Below are 20303 nucleotides of genomic sequence, written 5' to 3' on the forward strand. Positions count from 1 at the left end.
GTGTGTGTGTGTGTGTGTGTGTGTGTGTGTGTGTGTGTGTGAGGGGAGAGGGGCGGGGGTGGGGTCAGGTAAGTAAACCACCTTAAAGAACCTCCTAGACATAAATGAGCAGTTAACCCGTACAATGTGGTGTTCACCCCCCACTGCCAGCTGGGGTTTTGTTTGCTTGGAGATAGTTTCAAGCTGGCTGTACAAGCTGGCTGTACATGGATCACATTTTGTCCAAGTTCTGCTGGAATTCAAACAGTGTGTGGTCCTGTTGGCACCCCTCCTTCTGACAATTTTTGAAAAATCCTGAAAATTGTCTGCCGAACAGTGATTTCAGCCAGTCAGCTGCATTCACTTTTCAAGTATTCTGAGAGTTACACACCCACTGTTGTCAGCAGGGCCGTCCCTACCTTTTAAGCCACCTGAGATGGCCAGGAGAAAGGGGGGGAGCGGGGGGCTAATGCAGTCCGGATTTGTCCGAGCTGTCAGTCGTGGAGAAGGGGTGGGAGCTTGGGCCGAGCCATCAGATGACCATAAGATGCCCCCTGAGGCTACTGCTTTAGGCTGTCTCATCATGGGGACGACCCTGGCTGTCAGAATACAATAGCCCAGTGTGGGGGCGGATTCTCCCCATCCAGGCTACTTTTTTTATGTAGTTCAGCACCTGAACACTATGGGCTACGTCTATGAACTTTGCACAGTACTAGTACCCCTAAGGGTGTGATAGTTTAGTAAATGAAGCCCATAGTGTACGGTCAGCATTACAGGTCTGGTCAATACAAAACGGATATTTGGGTTCTAGCTATACACCAGGTAATAGTTTTATAAATGAAGCCCATAGTGTACAGTCAGCATTACAGGTCTGGTCCATACAAAAACAGATATTTGGGTTATACTTGGGCCCAAATCATCCAACACCTGCTGACCCATGGGGGAAAATCAATCTTCCTTATTGTTCTCACGGCCATAGGAGAATAGAGCTGACAGGTTCTGTATTATGGAGCAATGACTAAAAGGTGGACTGAAGCGTGACGTTCCTGCTCCGCTTTCCCAGGAGCAGTAGTAGAAGGTGAGCAGATCAGTAGAAGGCGAGAAGGAAAACGATTTTACAAACGACGTTTGTTTACACCTAAGGCCACAGAGACAGGGCACATGTCGCCCCGGGCCACTCACAGGGCAATGTAATATTAGAGCAGCTCTCCCTTAGAAATGAGAACTGACAACACGCCAGCTACAGCCGGCCGGCCAATCCAGCACGTCATATTTTCCAGCCACAATGGAAATAGCAGGTGGGCAAAGCTCAATTCCTTGGAAGAGGAGATTATTATGTTTATACCGCATGGAATTTTCTTATAAAAACTTAAGAGCTTTTAGTACACCTGAACAAAAGTGTACATGTGTCTGATCTGCGGAGAACCATGCTGTTCACAAAGCCCTGACTGCGTGGATTGCAGGCTTTTCTTTCTGGACAGTTTAAAAGCTTTTCAAACACACACAAAACACACACACACACACACACACACCTTGGATTTTTCAGCCAATCTATACATGCTTCAGATCCTCCAGTGATCAGCCTACATGACATGCTATAGCTTTTGTCATACTTGTCATTTCCTTTCAACTTCCAGTGCATTACACTCTAATAGATGTCCATTCCAAGAAATCCTATTCACATAACAAAAGTTGGAATTCTAGAAAGATTAGCTTTTAAAAGATTGCCATGACCAAAAAAAAATAAAAAAATAAAAAATGGTACTGTACTAGGAAAACTAGGACACGCTGGCTAATGTGGAACACGATTTCTCAGCCTGTCGTACCCCCGGGGGTGCCCGAGATAGATGCACAAAACCTTTTCAAAATGAACTCCAAATATGTATCTAGATCTCACACACATAAGAAAAAATAGAATAAGAAAAAATAGGATAATAAATAATAATAATAATAAATAGATTATATACACACACACACAGTACATACACATATTTATCTGCAATATACCATGATCAAATAGACAATGTTTACACAACATTTCTTCATCACAGTAAAGGTGACCTAGATTCTAGCCCAAGGGTGCAAAGGGTGATCTAATAGTAGATTTGTTAAAGTATGACTAAGGAAAACGTTCTTTTTATATATAGGTTAGGAAAAGCAGAGACAAGTTAGATCCCCATTAGGTTTTTACTGATGTCTGTGTCCCTGTTAGGGAGATTGACCCTAATTGTCCTGATCACCAGGAATAAAAGTGAGGGGAAATCCATAATTTGGGTCGTCACCAGAACAGGAATAGAGGGGAATTTTCCAATGGGGACACTCGTTCCTGTGACAATTGTCTAAGAGGGGATGTCCCTTACATTGGAGAGATATCATTCTCAATCCTGTTAAGTCTAAGGCCCTATTCACACTGAGCGACACTTACCTCAAGCGGATCCGCGCGACTGTTCGGGCGACGACCGCGCAACCTTCCCCGTCGGGCTGCATGCAAAAATCGTGCGACATCCGCAGGAAAAACAGTCCTGCACAAGCGACACGCGACATGGAGCTGTAGCATAGAACAGCTCCATTGAAAATCATTGGACGGCGACTTCTCGCGATATCACGCGGCAAATATGCGCGATATCGCGGCGGAAAACGCGCGATTAAACGCTCAGTGTAAATGGGCACTAAGAAGTAAAAGAAACACACAAGGCAAAAAAAACACAACAAAAAAAGACAGAGCCCATCTCCGGGGAAAAACAAACACCCAAAATGCTCATTTTGGGCGTTAAAACGCTCAGACCTATATGAACATTTAACCCCTGCAGTTTTGCAGGGTCAGCCCCGCTACAAGGGGAGATTTTTTGTGTTTTCCAGAATTCCGCTTTAAACATTCCCTACTCTATCGAAAATAGAAAAAAAAACAAGGTTTTGACTTTATATATACACTTTAGAGCTGAAAAAGGACACAAAAAAAAGTTCATTTAAAGATACCTCAATAGCCACCAAAGATATAAACCCAGTTTGTGTGCAACAAATGCATTTGCCAAGCCACATATTTCCATCTAAATGTAGCAGTGATATTATCACCGTGGGAGGGATCCAACAGACTCCACCCACTACAGACTGTCTGTAGAAAACTATGGGAGGGGGTGGAGACAAGACCAGACACCCTGCACAAGGAGAGAGAGGAGCAGTGACTGGTCTTTATTACAGGAAGTTACACACACACACACACACACACACCTAATCCTAGGGGTTGGCTTTGAATATGAACTATAAGGCTCATCCTACACATTACAATCTGACTGTACAACAATCTTCATACAATTAACCAAAACTATAATAAGAGGACTTACCTAAACCATCCAATTTGTATCCAATCAGGGATGTTCCTAAAAGGAGATCGTGGAAATCAGATTATAATGTGTTCTAGAAGCCTGCTCTCACAGACACCTGATCACTGGAGAGAAGAACAAAGAGCAGACTTCTCATGGTGCCAATGAGGGGAAGGTTCTTGTCCAAGCCCTATTGAGGTCCTTGTGTGATCGCAGCTCATACTGACCTCCTCCATCCACACCGAGTCTAGGGGAAGCAGCCTATGCTGTGATCTCGGTGCTCCTCTTTGCCTCCAATTGATCTTTACACCGGGCGGGCGGATAGTTCAATGTGTGATAAGATAAAGTTGGAGAATCAATAACAGCACATGGCGATCCCGCCCCGTGCCCAGTGCTAAGTGACAGGCTGGGGGCTCGGGATGTCACCACTAGGAGGGCACACAAGTACCGAGCGATACGAGAACGGAAGAGAACTTTGATCTGAGAGGAGCTGCTGAGAAATAATGAGGGAGGAGGGGGGTGACGGATCAAAGCCTGCATCTAGCACATCAGAGAGCTCTGCCGTTCATGATTAGCACACACCGCTGTCTCTGGGGTCACCCACCTGGGACAACTGGCCTGGTGTCAGTCCTGGGGGGGCTTCATTTCTCAGAGGGGAGCGTGTACATGGGAGAGGGACAAATCAAATGGTACTTTGAGACTGAAAGCTCTTCTAACCTTGGAATCACTCCTATATTTTATATAGATTGTAAGCTCTTCTACCTTTCATACCCCCATATCTAATAGATTGTAAGCTCCTCTGCTTTCTGTTACTCATATTCTATAGATTGTAAGCTCCTCTACCTTTCATATCCCTCCCATATCTAATAGATTGCAAGCTCCTCTGCTTTCTGTGTTACTCATATTCTATAGATTGTAAGTTAATTTTTTTTTTTGTATCTATCCCGCATACCCTGTAGATTGTAAGTATCTACTTTCTCCATGACTCCTGTATGTTATACATTGTAAACTCAGCTATCTTCTGTATCCCTCATACCCAAACAGAGTGTAAGCTCCTCTGCTTCTTGTATTACTCAGATTCTATAGAGTGCAAGTTCAGCTATCTTCTGCATCTATCCCCCATACCCAAAAGATCATAAGCTCCACGGATTTCTGTATTACTCATTTTAATTCTATCTTCCCTATCCTCCATATCCACTAAATTGTAAGCTTCTTGTATTACTCAGATTCTACATATTGTAAACGCATCTAGCTTTAGTATCCTTCATACCCGATAACGGAAAAAAAAATAGGAAACAAAAGTGAGAACAAAAAAAGAAGAGAACAGAGGGAAAAAACAAAAACAAAAAAAAAACACAACAACAGGAAAGAAAAAGGAAGGAAGATAAAGAGAACAAAAATGAGAGAAAAAAAAAATTCCAGGCAGCAAACTTTGACTGCATTTAGACACATCATGTTCCCACTTTTAACAAATGTCACATCCTGTCCAGGGCAATCCTGAATAATCAGGTCAGTTATGAGTACAGGCAGCAAGAAATTGTGGAAACCTCCAATGAACAGCCCTGAGGGTAAATACTGGTTGTATAAAACGTTGGATGATCACAGTTTGTCCTGAGAGTTGCTGGTGACAGGTAGTGGAGGTCGGGGGGTCATTTCACTTTCTTCATGCTTCCCCAAGGGCCAAACAGAAATTCATGTTTATGCAGCAAGTGTATATATAATGTGATAAAATGTTAAAGGAGAACTATGTGGTTAAGGCTTTTCCCCATAGTTCTCCTTAGGCTAACGGGAGGACACAAACTAGCATCCTCCCATTACCCTAAGCTCAGTACAGCTCGCGGTATACTGAGACGCCGCAGCCGGAACCAATCCCGACAATTATGTCTGGATCCACCCAGCTGCGCGAGTGACAGCTGGCTCTGCCTATCTAGAGGCAGAGCCAGCTGTACCCGCCCCTTCCCCGTCCGTTCCGCCAGTCAGCACTGGAGGATCGGACAGGGGAGGGGGAATCCAGTCCCTCCCCTGTCACGGCTCTCTGCTGGCACAGGATTGAGAAGTGAGCGAGAGCCAGTATGTGTTCGCTCACTTCCCGATCTACTGAGCCGACCTGTGACAGTCTCATTGTCACAGGTCGGCTGAGATTATGAGGTGAGTGAAAATCACTCGACTCATAATTCTCTGTTAAAGAGGAGCTGAACTCTGGAAAACATGCAGTCATGGGTCAAAGGACTAGTGTGCACTCTAGGGGCCTAGCCCATGGACTTCCTGAAACCGATATCCCCCATTACTGACTTACCATGCCTTATTCTGCATTGTGTCTATGTGTGGACATGTATGTGCCCCCCAGTACCCCCCAACAAAATATGCCTTCATTGCTTCATTTCCCCCTCCTCTTTCAGATTGTAAGCCCTCAGGGGCAGGGCCATCCTTACTATCTTGTCTTGAATTATATTGTAATTGCAATGTCTTCCTTATATTGTAAAGCGCTGCGCAAACTGTTGGCGCTATATAAATCCTGTATAATAATAATAAATAATAATAACTGTACTATAATTAAGAGCCCATTCACACCATGTCCGGATCATCTCCAGACCAGATTGTTTCCGGATCCAAAATGCATCCTAATGTATCCCTACGCTATTTCTGGTCTCTATTCACACCATCTGAGTCCATTCCCCGTTCCAGACCAGAAAAATACTGCTTGTCCTATTTTGTCTGGTTTGAAATGCACTGGAAACCTAAAAACGCACTGGAACGCACCTGTAAGACCATTTTAAGAAGAAAAAAAAAATTCCAAACGCTCTGCGTTCCAGATCTAGCCCGCAAAATGGTGTGAACCTGCCCTTACAGTCACATATAAACCCAAAAAGAGCATTAAAATGAATATGGACAGAAAGCCCACCTTAAAGAAGAACTCCACTCAGAATAAAACTTGGCCTTTGCAGTGGGGCTACCCATTGCTCGTTTTGGTCTAGGTCTAAAATAAAAAAGTATAGACACACAAACCTCGGTCTTGCCTGGTTGTTAGACCGATTCCAGCAGCCTCTCTCTCCCTCCGCTCCAGCAATGGAATGTCCCTCAACATCCTCATGTTCATTTAGTGTATTAGCTATGACGACTCATGGATCCTTAGACCGCTGGGGCAGAGGGGGAGAGGCTGCAGAGACCATTCTAAAAGCCAGACGGGACAAAGGTTCAGGTGATTATATCCTTTTTATTTTGGACCTAGACCAAAATGAACACTTAACTCTTGCAGTGCAAGGGTAGCTCCACTGCAAGGGTAAAGTTTTATTCTTCCCTCAGTTCTTCTCTGGCTATAAGTCCATGAGAGAGAAAAAAAGCATTGGGGTTTATGTTTTAAGTGAGGGGAAATGGGACTCAGCTGGATAATGGGTAACTGTGTTGTCAGCGGGTATACACTGGTACCTCCATAAAACACAAATATGTGCAGACGTTCAACCCTGAGTTCAGACAGTCTGTGTTTGGGGTTAAACACAAGTCTGACATATACCCACCTATAGACGCATACAGCCATTGATTTCTATATACAGCATTTGTCACTCCTGGGCAGGGAAATGCACCCACATTTTATGTTGTACGGTCCTAGGCTCACATGTGCATGGGTCCTTAAACTTGCAGGCAAACGTGCTTTACAATGCAACTTGGGGGGACAGTTATCAAGCCAATTAGTGGCACAGTGAGGCATAAACCAACTGCAACAGAATTACAAGGTCTGCTACAGATTTCTTACAGATGATGAGACAGATTTTCACTCAGACACATTAATAATAAGTGTTTGGGGTCAGGTTTTATCCTGTCCTAGTGCTACTTTAGAGCAGTTGAGGGATGAATTTATGACTCAAGCTAAATCCTTGTAATAAGTCTGTGGCCTGATCTGTCTCATTGTTCCCGTTTACCAAAGTCTTGCTCTGCGACAAAATTGGAACATTTGCCCCATTGTATGTTCTAATGAGTGGGTGCAATTGTTTCCAAGAACCACCCACACTCCTTACGGTCTGCAACCTTTCAATGTTGGTGGTACACATGGTGATCACACGAATGGCGCCGTGCGAATAGTCTCAACAGGTCACAGGCACACACACAGATGAATTCATTATCTCTTTGATATGTTTATTGAAGAATGTCACTGCATGTCATTAGAAGCTGAAGCTAGCCGCTCTCACTATGTCGCTCTGATGGACGGTCCCTGCGAGGTCCCGAAACGCTAGCTTCAGCTTCTAATGACATGCTGTGACCTGTTTAGACTAATGTGTAGGTGGGAATGTACTCTAAGGCCCAATTCGCACGCGTTCTGGGATTCCTGTGGCAAGAACCTACGGATTCCTACAGCAGGAATGCCAGGTGTCCACATTCAGATGCAGCCAATGTACCTATTGACGTAAATGACCGGCTGATAGCAGTCCACATGTAATCGTACATGGTTCAGGATAGCAGATTGTCCCTGGATGCAGGATAGAGGAGCACAGCAACAATCATCTATCCCAAACCACCTGTTATCGTACCATGTACGATTACATGTAGACTGCCACTGAAAGATGTGCCCACTGTCACCCGGTCATTAACTTTAATGGGTACATCTGAACAGGGATAGGTTCTTGCCTCAGGAATCCCAGAACACCCCTGTTTGAATGTAGCCTCAGGCCTCGTTTTATTGTTTTGTGGTAGATGCTGATTCTAGACAGATTTCAATGATAATACAGTACTGTTAGAATGGTACAAGATGCAGAGCGATATATATGTGGATACATGTTTATACAAAGTTTTACATTTCTCTCACAATACCAAAGCTGTGGAACATGGTTAGCACTTTCAGATGACTGCATTCACAGTCATATGTAATCATGGTCTGATGTGATTTTCCAGCTGAACCATTTCTACTGAATGGATGAAGCGTAAATGTGCACTGGTGATCCTGTTCAACCCTACACATGACGTACGGTAAGTTTAGTCTAATGCTGTCTTTACATCAGCTGATTACTATGGTTGCTTATACAATTTCAGGCCTAATCTGGTGATATGCAGTGGCAAATTAACGTGCTACTAGTGCCTGCTTAGTTCCAGAGCTGACTTCACTCAATGGGCCAGCAGTGTGGCACCAGTGGAGCATCTCCACTGACACCACTGGTCAGTAAAGTCATTTATAAGGCTGGAATTCCTCCCACTGACCACCCCAATAAGGGGCATTGTTCCTGTTGCTGACCATAAATGTAAGGGGCCTCCTTTCCATAAACTTTCAACTTTTTATTTAAATTATTTTGTTGCCTAGAGCAGGAGGTGTTGCTAGAAATGATCTGCCTTGGGTGTCATACAGTAGATATACCGCATTCTTTAATAACAACAACATCGCACTAGTCACACTAATGCATCACGAGCGGTTGATGTAATAATTTTTAGCAGGGATTCCCGACACCTGGATTTTAAGGTTGAGAAATGTTGTTGGGCACATTTATAAAGCAGTGATTGTGACATTCACCAACCAACCACAGGAATATTGAAAAAGTCATCCACACTGCAAGGTAAACGGTGCTGTACGTCCTTTTTATTAAGACGCTAGGCAAACAGTGACAGTGCAATAAGCAATGTTTCGAAACTGAGCATGGTCCCTTCATCAGGCAAACACAGTGACAACCGCACAGTGACAACCGCACGTTATTAGTGAAACAATTATATACAGTAGCAAATCAATTGAGGGGGAACCACCCCCCTGATGTCACTATGACATCGTTTTTCCACCTAAAGCTAACTACACATGATTTACTAACCAACCATTCACTGTATATAAAAGGAATCACTTCTTTAAACACACATCCACCAGGAAGTGCTTATTTGCAATAAATATTTGGTGAATGTCACATTCACTGCTTTGTAAATATTCCACAAAGTTTATGCTTCCCAGATTACTTTCCTGCTTTTAGATGTTCGTGCTAAAGGCCCCATTCCCACCTATATTTTAGGTGCAATTAGGGATTCCTGCGTCAGAAAGCTGGGCTTTCCTGCAGCAGGAATGCTCAATCTGCCCTTTACAAGTGTCAGCTGTCACCTATTCAAATTAATTATTGGTTTACAGCCGCTGCCATTGAACGCGATACATTTTGCCAGCGATACGATCACACATGGTTAGGAATCAATCACTCTCCCTGGATGAACAATCGATGTATCCAGGGAGAGTGATTGATTCCTAACCTGATGCAGGAATGCCTAAAAGCACCAAAAGCTATAGGTGTGAATGGGCCTTAAGCAGGTTTAGTGGCATTTGGTCACTTTGCTCCGCATTTACATCAGTATAGCTGGGATTAGACTTTCCAATTGGATTCTTGATGCACAGAATTTTATTTCCTCTAAATGCAGCTAAACTAAGGCCTGGTTAACACCTGTACGTTTTGTAGCGCGTTCAACGCTCTACAAAACGCTCAAACATGAAAATCCCATTGTTTTCTATGGGTTTGGTTCACACCTTGCCGTATTTAAGCCCGTCTAAACGCGCTACAAAACGGCCTACGCCAGAAAAGGTACATGAGCTTCTTTGCGGCGTTTTTGTTGCGCGTTTCCATTGGGATACAGCCAAGTAGCCCTTGGAAACGCGGTAAGAAACGCGCGTCACGAAACGTGCATATTCGATACGCCTAGGTGTGAACAGAGCCTTAATGGTCAAAAGCAGGTAAACATTCAGTCTGAATGATACTATTGAAAATCATTAAATGCATTTCTAGGTGTTTACAAATGTGCTCTAGAACGCATAAAAGGCAGGATTGACACTGCCAGTGTAAATGAGACCTAAAGCTGACCATACACTAGTAACATTTTTTTTTTAAATCTGTTTTTGGAACGTTCATTCCATTTTCTAATAGTTAATGGGTTCAAATCAATGATTGTTTTCAACCACACTGACAAAAGGAAAATAGAAGGATTTTCGAGGTTTCCCAAATGAATGAAATTCTAACAATGAATGTGGTTTTTATTTGAGAAATTCCATACATGAAATGTTAAATTCAAACAAAACGTAGAACGGCGTATGCCAAGTCTCCCGCTGGCATTTTTGAATGTTCTGACCAGATTTTTCGTATCAACATTCATACAAAATCTACCGCTGTATATCCAGCTTAACTTTGTCCAAATCAGGTTAAACAAAAAACACAAGGCGGACGCATGACAAGCACAAGAAGATTGCTGATGTCTCAATGAGAAATCTGCCTGACTATAGCCAGCTTACAATGCTTTCACCCTCAGTGACTGCACATGGTTGCAGTTATGGGATTTCCAGTGAACCGCATGTGATAGATACATTAGTGTGGTCCCAAGGACTAAAGTAATTGGATGCAGTCAGGGAATACCTTTATTTTTGGCACAGATCATAGAAGCTTGTTCACAATGTAGATAATAGGTCCTGCACTTGTACTTTCTAAGGCAGTTATGACAGTTCTGTATGAATGTGTTACAAATGATAAATTGAACTATCCAGATGTCTAAGCATCAGTGCAGTTCTACAAGTTCCCTGAGGTCCTGTCTGCATTTGTTGCGTGTGAGGATATGTTCAAGCTTTGTCCAGCAGTAATATACCACTAATGAGATCTGGGCGCCTACCCTTCCCCATCACTAACAAGAGTGTTCTGCAAAGCTCTGCTACAAGACTAATCATTGTTACTGAACCAATACAGAATCAGAACATTCCCAGCAGCAGGGCTGTCGCACTGCTCCCTAATTACTCAACCATTTTAAATGGAAAATGTAATTGCCTTATATACTTACTGAAGTAAAAGCAATAAGATGGTAACGGGATCGTTACTGAATCATTCCAATGCTAGAGCTTCATTAAAGAACTCCAGTACTAAAGCATAGCTACTGAAGTATATAGAGCCAAGATAGTAATGAACCATTTAAAGATTAGGCTGACACTATTGTGTCACTGCACTGTATGATCATTGTGACAAAGCCATTCCAGTCCAACTACATGTAAACATTGTTTAACCAGCATTGCCACAACTATAACCATAGCGTTCGTAAAGCACTATTTGTGGTTTAGAAAAATGTAGTTTTGGGTTTGGCAGGTTTCCTGCAGGTCTTAATAGCAGGTCTTTTTCCCTTAGCAGTCTGGGTGATCATCTATTTCACGTGCTTAATAATAAATGCATTGAGTGAAAATAGTTCTTAATGCTTCCTTGGTTGGCAGTGAAGGATGTAATTCTAGGACTCAATTTGGCTTAGTATATAATAGGAATATTTGCTGATCAAGCATTATAGGTAAATGCAGTATGCTGTATATTTCCTGAGCCACATTATCAAAGATGAACTCCAGGCAAACATCTAAATACATATAAAAGGGAGGCGTTATACTCGCCTAAGGATTTGAATTTATGTCCATTCAGTGCCGAGATATACACAGGCCCGTCACACAGCCAGGCAGATGACACCAATTTCTCTGTTACAGTTATGGAATACCATGGTGAAACCACCCTGCCCTCAGCCTGCCAACTGGACAGTGAAATGAATAATTTATTTTTTTATATACATTTAACGGTGCATTAATGACTATATAGCTGTATCTTTTATATCTTGAAGTTCAGTTTTAACATCTTCACAGCAGCATGATGGATATATGCAGCCATATATTTGTGCCAATGTGTTGGGGTGAGCTCAAAATCGGTTTCCCCAGAACTAGGACTGAGCTCCTAGTCAACTACTGACGATTGGGAACTGGTAAGGTGGGCTCCCAATTACATCTTCACTATGCAGCCAATTGAATGAATGAACAGAAGCCCCTCCTAAGGGGGGTAAACTCCGGCCATCCAGCTGTGCTTTAACTACCAATGCCATCATGCATCTGCCTCTGGGAGCCATGCCTGTAACTATCAGTCTTGCAATGCCTCATGGGACATGTAGTTCCACAACAACTGGAGGGCCGGAGCTGCCTACCCCTGATCTAGCGTCACGGCGCACTTAAAGTGCCAGCCCCCACTGGCTGCAAGGGGTTAAACCAAACCTAACTGAAACAAAAAAAATAAATTCAAGCCGTTATGAGATCTACTAACCTGTAAGGAAAAAAAAAAAAAAAAGTTTTATTATACAGCAGTCCTTGATTCTATCTGTGTTCTCTGTGTCATATAGCTGCTATACCCTGAGATGTACACCTTCTTTAAAGTTCCAGTTGTAATTATAGGGATAGGATAGGGAGGTTTCGACTCTGCCTTCTGAAACATACTGACTGATGAAGCCACCCAAATAGATCTCGCACTTGCCCATACACTCACGGCCTATGAAAGTTGATACTGTTGTAGCTATATAGACTGGAAACACTGGCAGTCCTGTTTTGTGTCAATTATACCTGAAACACCTGTAACCAAACTGTGGATTTTACTCTAATTTTCCATACTCTACTCTAATGCCTAGCAGGCTAAAGGATTGCCTACAGCCATTTTTACATAGAACAGGAAGCCGACAGGAAGCCAACAGGACATTTCTGTAACTTACCTTTACTAACTTTTTTCACCTAAGCACTATAAATGGAAAATATAGGTGCCGCCATTGCTGACAGCCATAAATAAATAAATAAACTAGTTGCGTGGTTGTCTAGGTCTTTAATACATTAAAGCAGTGGTTCTAAACCTGTGTAACCTCAGGACCCAAATTTGTCCTTGGTCATTAAGTTGTGACCCAAGTCGCACCGCACTGGAATGCACAGCATTGCGTTACCACGTGTTCCGGTGTGGGCAATTGCACTGTGGGCAGAAGGTGTTTGGGGTGCCATTCAAATGAATAGCAATGCACCTCCCGCACCAGAATTCGCAGTAAGTGTGATTGCATGGTACAGTGCGTTAATCACACGTAACTGTGTGATTAATGCACTGTACTAGTGTAAATGGGCCCTCAAAAACACACACACCAAAAAAAAAAAATGTTTTTTTTTTTTTGTAAGATCCACCCAGTCTCCCTACCATATGGGAACTTGAGTGGATCTTCAGCCTGGGGTCCAGTGTGGGCTTCTTTGCTGTGATCCATATGTGCATTGCTTGCATAGCTTCCTTGTGTGCCCTGTAGGGCTACCGGGAGCCAAAATGTGACATCACTCCGGTCCAGGCACATCTACAAGGCACAAGCGAATAAGCAATGCACGTATGGATGGAGCTCCCTCACAGCCATACCCCTAGCACACCCCACCTCAAGCTGACACTTAGCACCGGGCAGCATATTTTGAATGGCTGCTCAGTGCTAGTGCTAGGGGGAGGCTGAGGAGCCTCTCACCTAGCACAGTGGAACGCATGCGGCAACCCATTGAACACAGTTTGAGACTCACTTTTGGGTTGCGACCCACCAGTTGAGAACCACGGCTTTAAAGTGATTCTGTACTTTATTCAGGGAAGTCAAGATTTTTTAATAGCCTGCCTACTCTGCTGTCTATACTTAGTTTTCCCCAGGCTTCCCTGTCAAACTTTTGGCTTATTAAAGCCAAGAGAAAAAGTACTATGAAGACCCCAGCCTTGCTTATTTGGAGCATACACAGGGCTAAAGACCCTCTTCTTTGCCTCCATGTGATGACACTGGGACCAGATATTTTGCCTCCTAGGTACCCATTATAACCACTCTTGCCAACATCATTATGTACAATGCAGGACCAGAAGTCACCACTGGCCACAGATTGTATGTCATGACGCAGGAGTGGCAGTCCACATCCCGGTGCTGGAGAGAAAAAAGGACTAAACCACTGGCTACCACAGGTCCATAGAGTAAAGCAAGTAGTAATCTCTGTTAAATTATCCCCTAGAAAATCAAGCTGTATGTTTTTTTTATTAGCTTGGGAAGGGCAAAATGACAAAATGAGTTTTAGAATATCCTAGAGTTCTGCCTTAAGCACTTTTCTGTGCCAGTCTGGGAGAGCTCAATATAGATCCTTACAGGAGAGCTGCCAATAACTTTACCAAGCATTTATAAGGCTTCAGTAGGCATTTCACCAGCTCTGGGAGACTGCTGGTCTAAGCCCTGAAGGCACTAGCTAAATGCATAGTATATGCCTGCTAAAGCATGCAGAATGCCTGCTAAACGTGAGACTGTTTAGGCTTGTATGTACAAGCTAAGATGAAAACATGCCTGTGTCTAAGTGGTAAAGAAGGCATCATATCACCAAATTGGTTTAGTGTGGTAGACTACAGCAGATCTGTCTTACATCCTGTAGTACTAGGTCATACCTCCTAAATCCCTTCATTTGGAGGGACTGTCCCTCATTTGGAACCAAATCCCTCTGTCCCTCTTTCCTTTTCAATTGTCTGCCTTTTTGGGCAGATGTGTACACCTCTAACATAAATACCACTGAACCGAACTTTCACACACAAACCTTTCTATTATTATGAAATTAAATATTTTAAAAAGTCAGGGAAAAAAAAAACCTCAGAAATATAAAATGATGAATAAAGCACTTGTAGGTTAAACCAAAATCAGTTTTTGTTTATTTATTCTTAATAGTCAATATAAAACTGGGGAGATGGCAGAACATGTGTCCTTGGTCTACAAACTTTGTGTCTCTCTTTTCCCTCTCAGAAAGTTGGGAGGTTTGCTAGGCTGAACTATGTGGTGTGGGTGAAGCAAACCCTTGTTTACTGGTAGCTAGGCTTTCATTTGGATCCTCGAGTTCCTAAATATACTTTGTTTAGGGACTTACGGGTAACTACAGATCAGAATAGAGATGTCCATCTTTATGCAGACAGGGAAATAAAGTCAACTGGTTCCAAAGATAGACTGCCCTGGACCGATTTAGACTCAACCATACAAACACAAAATACTGGCCGTGCAGATTGCGCAATGGTTGATTCAATTATTGTTATGAATGGTAGTACTGGTGAGTAGCACCACTAGCTTTCTCTATGAAGATATATGAAAACCATTGCTCCCTATATAACCGCTTCATAGACCGTAATGGGAATGGTGGTTGACATATACAAGATAATGAAAGTGCTTCTTGGGCAAATAGAGGAATGTTCAGATATTTTTTATTACAGATATTTATATAGCGCTGACAATTTACACAGCGCTTTACATGCACAATAACATCAGTCCCTGTCCTCAGGGACCTTAGATTGTAAGCTCCATGTTAAAGTTCTTGGGGGAAGGGGACTTAGAAGGGAATACTTGTAAAGAGCTGTAATCTGGTATAGCATGAAAGTACATGTGTGGGTTAGGAAGGTGAATAATGAAGCAGGGATGAAAAAAAGTAGAACATTCGCTATTAAAACGCATATCTCCATCCATCTCATATGACCTTCAGTTGTCTCCTAAGCATCTGCAGAAATAGCACAATCTGTAAGCCTGTTACTGCCTAGATATATTTGTGTTCAAAACACCAAGGAAAGCGTGTTGCCCACAGCAACCAACCAGAATCCAGCTGTCATTTTCCAACTTTTTTTATATAAAATTGTTTAACAATGTTATTTTCCTTAGCAAAAGCATAAGCGTGCCTTGTTGTTATCACTGATATATGGAAATAGGGACCGAAATATTATCAAAGCATTATTTTTCCTCAATTTTCCAAGTATTTTATGACAATGTCTGACTAATTTCACCATCGTTTCTTTCTTTCTTTCCAATTGCAAGCAACAAATACATTTAGGATTGTCTAAAATGCAGGTATACACATGACATGATCTCCTAATACTATAATAGGAGGATTACAGTCATATGTCAGAGGGCACAATATAGTTCAGCTCGCTAAAAAAAAAAAAAAAACCAGAAACAAAAGAAAACAAACCTGCTAGTGTTTTTTGATGAAACGTATACCCAACCAAATCAGGTAGAATAAACTGACATGTAAAATGAAACAAACTAATTGCATTAAACAAGTCACGGATTGTCTCATCTGAACTAGATTTAAAATAGTTAACACATTTATTACTTCAGCAGAATTTTATAATAGTATTTGAAATGGAAACAGGGTGGAACTACAGATCATGGGGCCCCACAGTAAATATTAGACATGTGCACTGCCAAAAAATTCGTTTCGTTTTAAATTCGGATTTGTGTTATTTCGTTTTTCAGGATTCGTGTGTGAAAGTCAATTCGGATTCGGAATTCGGATGAAATTCGGTAGCGTTAGTACGAACGTTCGTTTCGTTTTCTGTTCTTATTCGTTTCTTATTCGTTTCGTTCGTTCGCAGCAAAAGTGACATTTGAGGGGGAAAAAATATTTTTCTCCTTCTCTAATGTCACTTTGCTCCAACGAACGAAACGAATAAGAAACGAATAAGAACAGAAAACGAAACGAACGTTCGTGCGAACGCTACCGAATTTCGGAAATGGAAATTCGGATTCGTTTGCATTCGTTATGTCTGTAATTCGGAATTCGGATACATCCGAATGTCCGAATTTACGAAAATTCGTCCGAATTTCGATTTGGAACGAAACGAATCGCACATGTCTAGTAAATATTTTGATCTGAACAAAGTATGTTGAAGAGGACGTTCACACCATAAAATGCAGGTGCATTGACATGCATCAATATGCATTAACATGTACTTTTATGCACGTTTCAGTGCATTAATATGCTTTTTCCTCATGCGTTTTGCCCTATTTTCAGGGTCATCAATTCTCCCTTTCTCTTTTGTGAGTTTGACTTTGCTTTCACTTGCTTTTTAACGCAGACTTCTCCGCTAAGTTGTGGTGCGAACAGGGCACATAGAAAACAACCTGCGTTAATCGTGTTCAGAAAAAATGCAGGCCTTTGCACATGATGTGTACAAGCCTGAAATCAAGGACAGGTACCAGGAGAACTGTCAGCATAGTGAGTACATTATAGGGATCAGTGCTGTGGATGGACTTTGTCAGGGAGTGCATCAGTGAAGATAATTAACCTTTAAATTAATTTTTTTGGCTAACTACTCTATCCTCAGGAGCTCCCCAGATCTCTAGGCCTCCATGTAAATTCAAAGTCCTCTCAACCCTTTCACCGCCACAGCAAGCAAGTACTGAAGGCGGTGGTGTAGAATCAGTAAAAAATGTTTTTAAAAAAAATCAACAATATTGACCATCACAATATTTTTTATTATGACTTATTTAATTACTCCTCCACACAATTACTCTATATAACTATTTTGAAAAGCGCTGAGCAAATTGTTGGCACTATATAAATCCTGTATAATAATAATAATAACTCTAATGCAAACTTCTTTAAACAGTGTATTCTTTTGTGGAGAAATACAGACAGCTGTCAGTTTTCAGCCGAGGAGACACTCTGGGAGATTTGCAGTCTCGGGAAGACTGCATGAGGTATACAAGGTTAATTTCAGTGCTGGCCAGGATGACCAGAAGCTCTAAGGTCAGTAAATCTACACTATTAATACAGATAAACGAATTCTCCTTACTGCATAGCCTGCAAAGGGGGATCTGAGACTAGCGACAATGATTCTGAAGTTTCCTACCGTAAGGTCCGGTTCACACCTGTGCGTTTTGTAGCGCGTTCCTACGCTCTGCAAAAAACGCTCAAACACCGAAATCCCATTATTTCCTATGGGTATGGTTCACACTTGGGCGTATTACAGGCCGTATAAACGCGCTACAAAACGCCCTACGCCCAAAGAAGTACAGGAGCTTCTTTGGGGCGTATTTGCCGCGCGTATCCATAGGGATACAGCCAGGTAGCCCTCGGAAACGCGCGTTTTTTTACCGCGAATAACGGTAAAAACAAACACTCGAAATGCGCGACAAACACGCATATTCGATACCCCTAGGTGTGAACCCAGCCTAAGTCCGATGACTGCTCTTAATTGGAAATGTCTCGGGGGGTTCAGGGTCAGTGTCAACAGCAAACAATACAGTGATGGAGATGTGTTATATTCCTATGCATTTAGACTGTCTAGGTTTAAATTGCCTCAACAGCCCCCTAATGGGACTCCCTTCCACCCCCAGTTACCATAGCAGTTGCGTGGGCTATGGCTATTGTTGCACCCATACAGTAATGAGGTAAGCATTCTTTCAGAAGTAAGATGTCATTATTACAAATGACAGCATTATAGGAGGACTATAAATACTTCAATCAGTCGTCTAAATAAAAAATAATTACCCTGTGTCTACTAACAAAGCATACAGAGCACTATTACCATTTTATGCCAAATTTAAATCAGTGCTCCTCAACCCTTGAAAAGTATTCAAAATCTCAAGGCACCCCAGTCTAAAATGTCATTTTAGACTGGGGTGCCTCGAGATTTTAAGAGGGGCCCCATACAAAAAAAAAAAATGGGTTTACCCCTTCACATCAGTAGCCCCTCTTTCACATCTGAAGCTCCCACCTTCCTTTCACATCAGAGTTCCCCCTTTACCTCAGTCTTCATTCCTCCCCTTTACATCACAGTCCCACAAGATTTTGAGGCACCCAAAGAAGCCAGGAGGCACACCATGGTACCACAGCACCCTGGTTGAGAAGGCTGACTTAAAATGACAGGACACAGCTATATAGTGTGAACCACATGTCCCAACAAGCCCTGGCAGCTTTGGCATCCAGGGAACTGTAGTTCTATATCAGTAGGAGCCCCAGATGGTATAAATTGTCAGAGACACTTTTTAGGTATCATTACAAAACAAAAGCACATAAAGCATTATTGCTAAAAATATGACTGTGCTAATTGTGATTTGTCAGAAAGCACTCTACCAGAGCAGGACAGAGGGATGTTATGAAACCATTGGGAATATGGCAGTGGAGTTTAGCAGACAGGCAGAGAACAGCGAGTTAAACATTCCAGTAGTATGCTGCTGCTAATGACTGTTCTGGTATCACTGCATCCGTATTCCTGCTTCTTCAGATAATGCCATATCCATCATTCCATCATTCCGTTTCTAAACATTTCCCGTTACACATCTATTTCCAGAAAGCAGATCAGACGCACCTGAATCCCAGCTTGCCTAATAATTATATTTGCTCACTGTTAAGATACATGCCAAAATCTGCTCAGATCACAATCTTTACCAGCACTTCCACTTACTCGTGTGTCAGTGTAAGCCAACTTTTCTTTCCAGAATGAATAGTCTAGACCAGGCTAAAAACCTAGCTGCTGTGGAATGCCAAAATTCCAGCATGCTGTTAGCTTTCTGAGACTTGTAGTTCCCCACCAGCTGCAGAGCCACAGACTACCTACCCCTGATCTTAACTGATATCCATTTATCGTTTTATTTCAGACAACTCAACCCGAGTTCTTGAAAGCCATGAATCTCCGCACACACAGGAGCCATCACTCAGCATCAGTACAGCACATTGTTTTTAAATACCTTCTCAAGAAGAATGAGCCTCCAGCACCTGTCCTGTTAGTAATGGCCTTTCCCCTTTCCATCCAGACAGATAACAGCAGTAGTCAGGTTCATGCTTTCCCTTCTACCCTCTTCTGAGATTGCCTCCAGGTTGCCTCTAGACTGAACATTCAAAGCTCAGAGTCCCACCCCAAACCTTATCCCTCCTTCTCCCTGACAAACCTTTCCTTCTCTTATTTCTCTGGGTATCTCCTCTCGTATCCTTTTTTAAGCAGATCTCTTAATATTGCTTGTATGTCTCACCTCAATACTTGTGTATCCCTGTCAGTCCTTTGTCCTCTCCACTTGCTATGTCAGCCCCCCCACCTCCTTGCACAGCTAATTAGTTGTCATTAGCAGAGTTTATTAGTATTTTCCATCTTTGTTCTTGTTGTCTGATGTCTGACCCACCCTGCGGTTTCCTGTGTATCCCTTAACTCTTCCTGCTCCGCTTTAGCTTGTCGGTTCCAAAAGACAAACTCCATTCCAGGAGGAATTCCAGGAGGGTTCTAACCTAGAGCAATCAAAGCCCAGCGAAAGAACCTCCATCGTGTATCGAAGTCCAATCTATTTCTGTACTGAAAGACGCCTTCTTCCTGTCTCACATCACAATCTATTCCAGCGCTGAATGATACCTCCATCCTGCTAAGCACTTTCCTCTGCTAGTCCACTTTTGCATGCTTTAGAAAAGAAAAAAAAAGATCCCTACTGTGTCCTAATTGTATTTTC

The 20303-nt window shown here is 42.5% G+C and overlaps 1 protein-coding gene across 1 annotated transcript in view; it reads right to left on the reverse strand.

Moving 5' to 3' along the window:
* Positions 1-20006, reverse strand: part of ADCY4 (adenylate cyclase 4) — an 86429-nt gene extending 66423 nt beyond the window's left edge. The window contains exon 1 of the mRNA XM_018558207.1: positions 19986-20006. The gene's annotated coding sequence lies outside the window, so the exon portion shown is untranslated. The remainder of the gene's footprint in view (positions 1-19985) is intronic.
* Between the last annotated feature and the right edge of the window lie 297 nt (positions 20007-20303).

Source organism: Nanorana parkeri, unplaced genomic scaffold (genome assembly GCF_000935625.1).
Source record: "Nanorana parkeri isolate BGI_ZX_2015 unplaced genomic scaffold, ASM93562v1 scaffold325, whole genome shotgun sequence".
Taxonomy (NCBI): Eukaryota; Metazoa; Chordata; class Amphibia; order Anura; family Dicroglossidae; genus Nanorana; species Nanorana parkeri.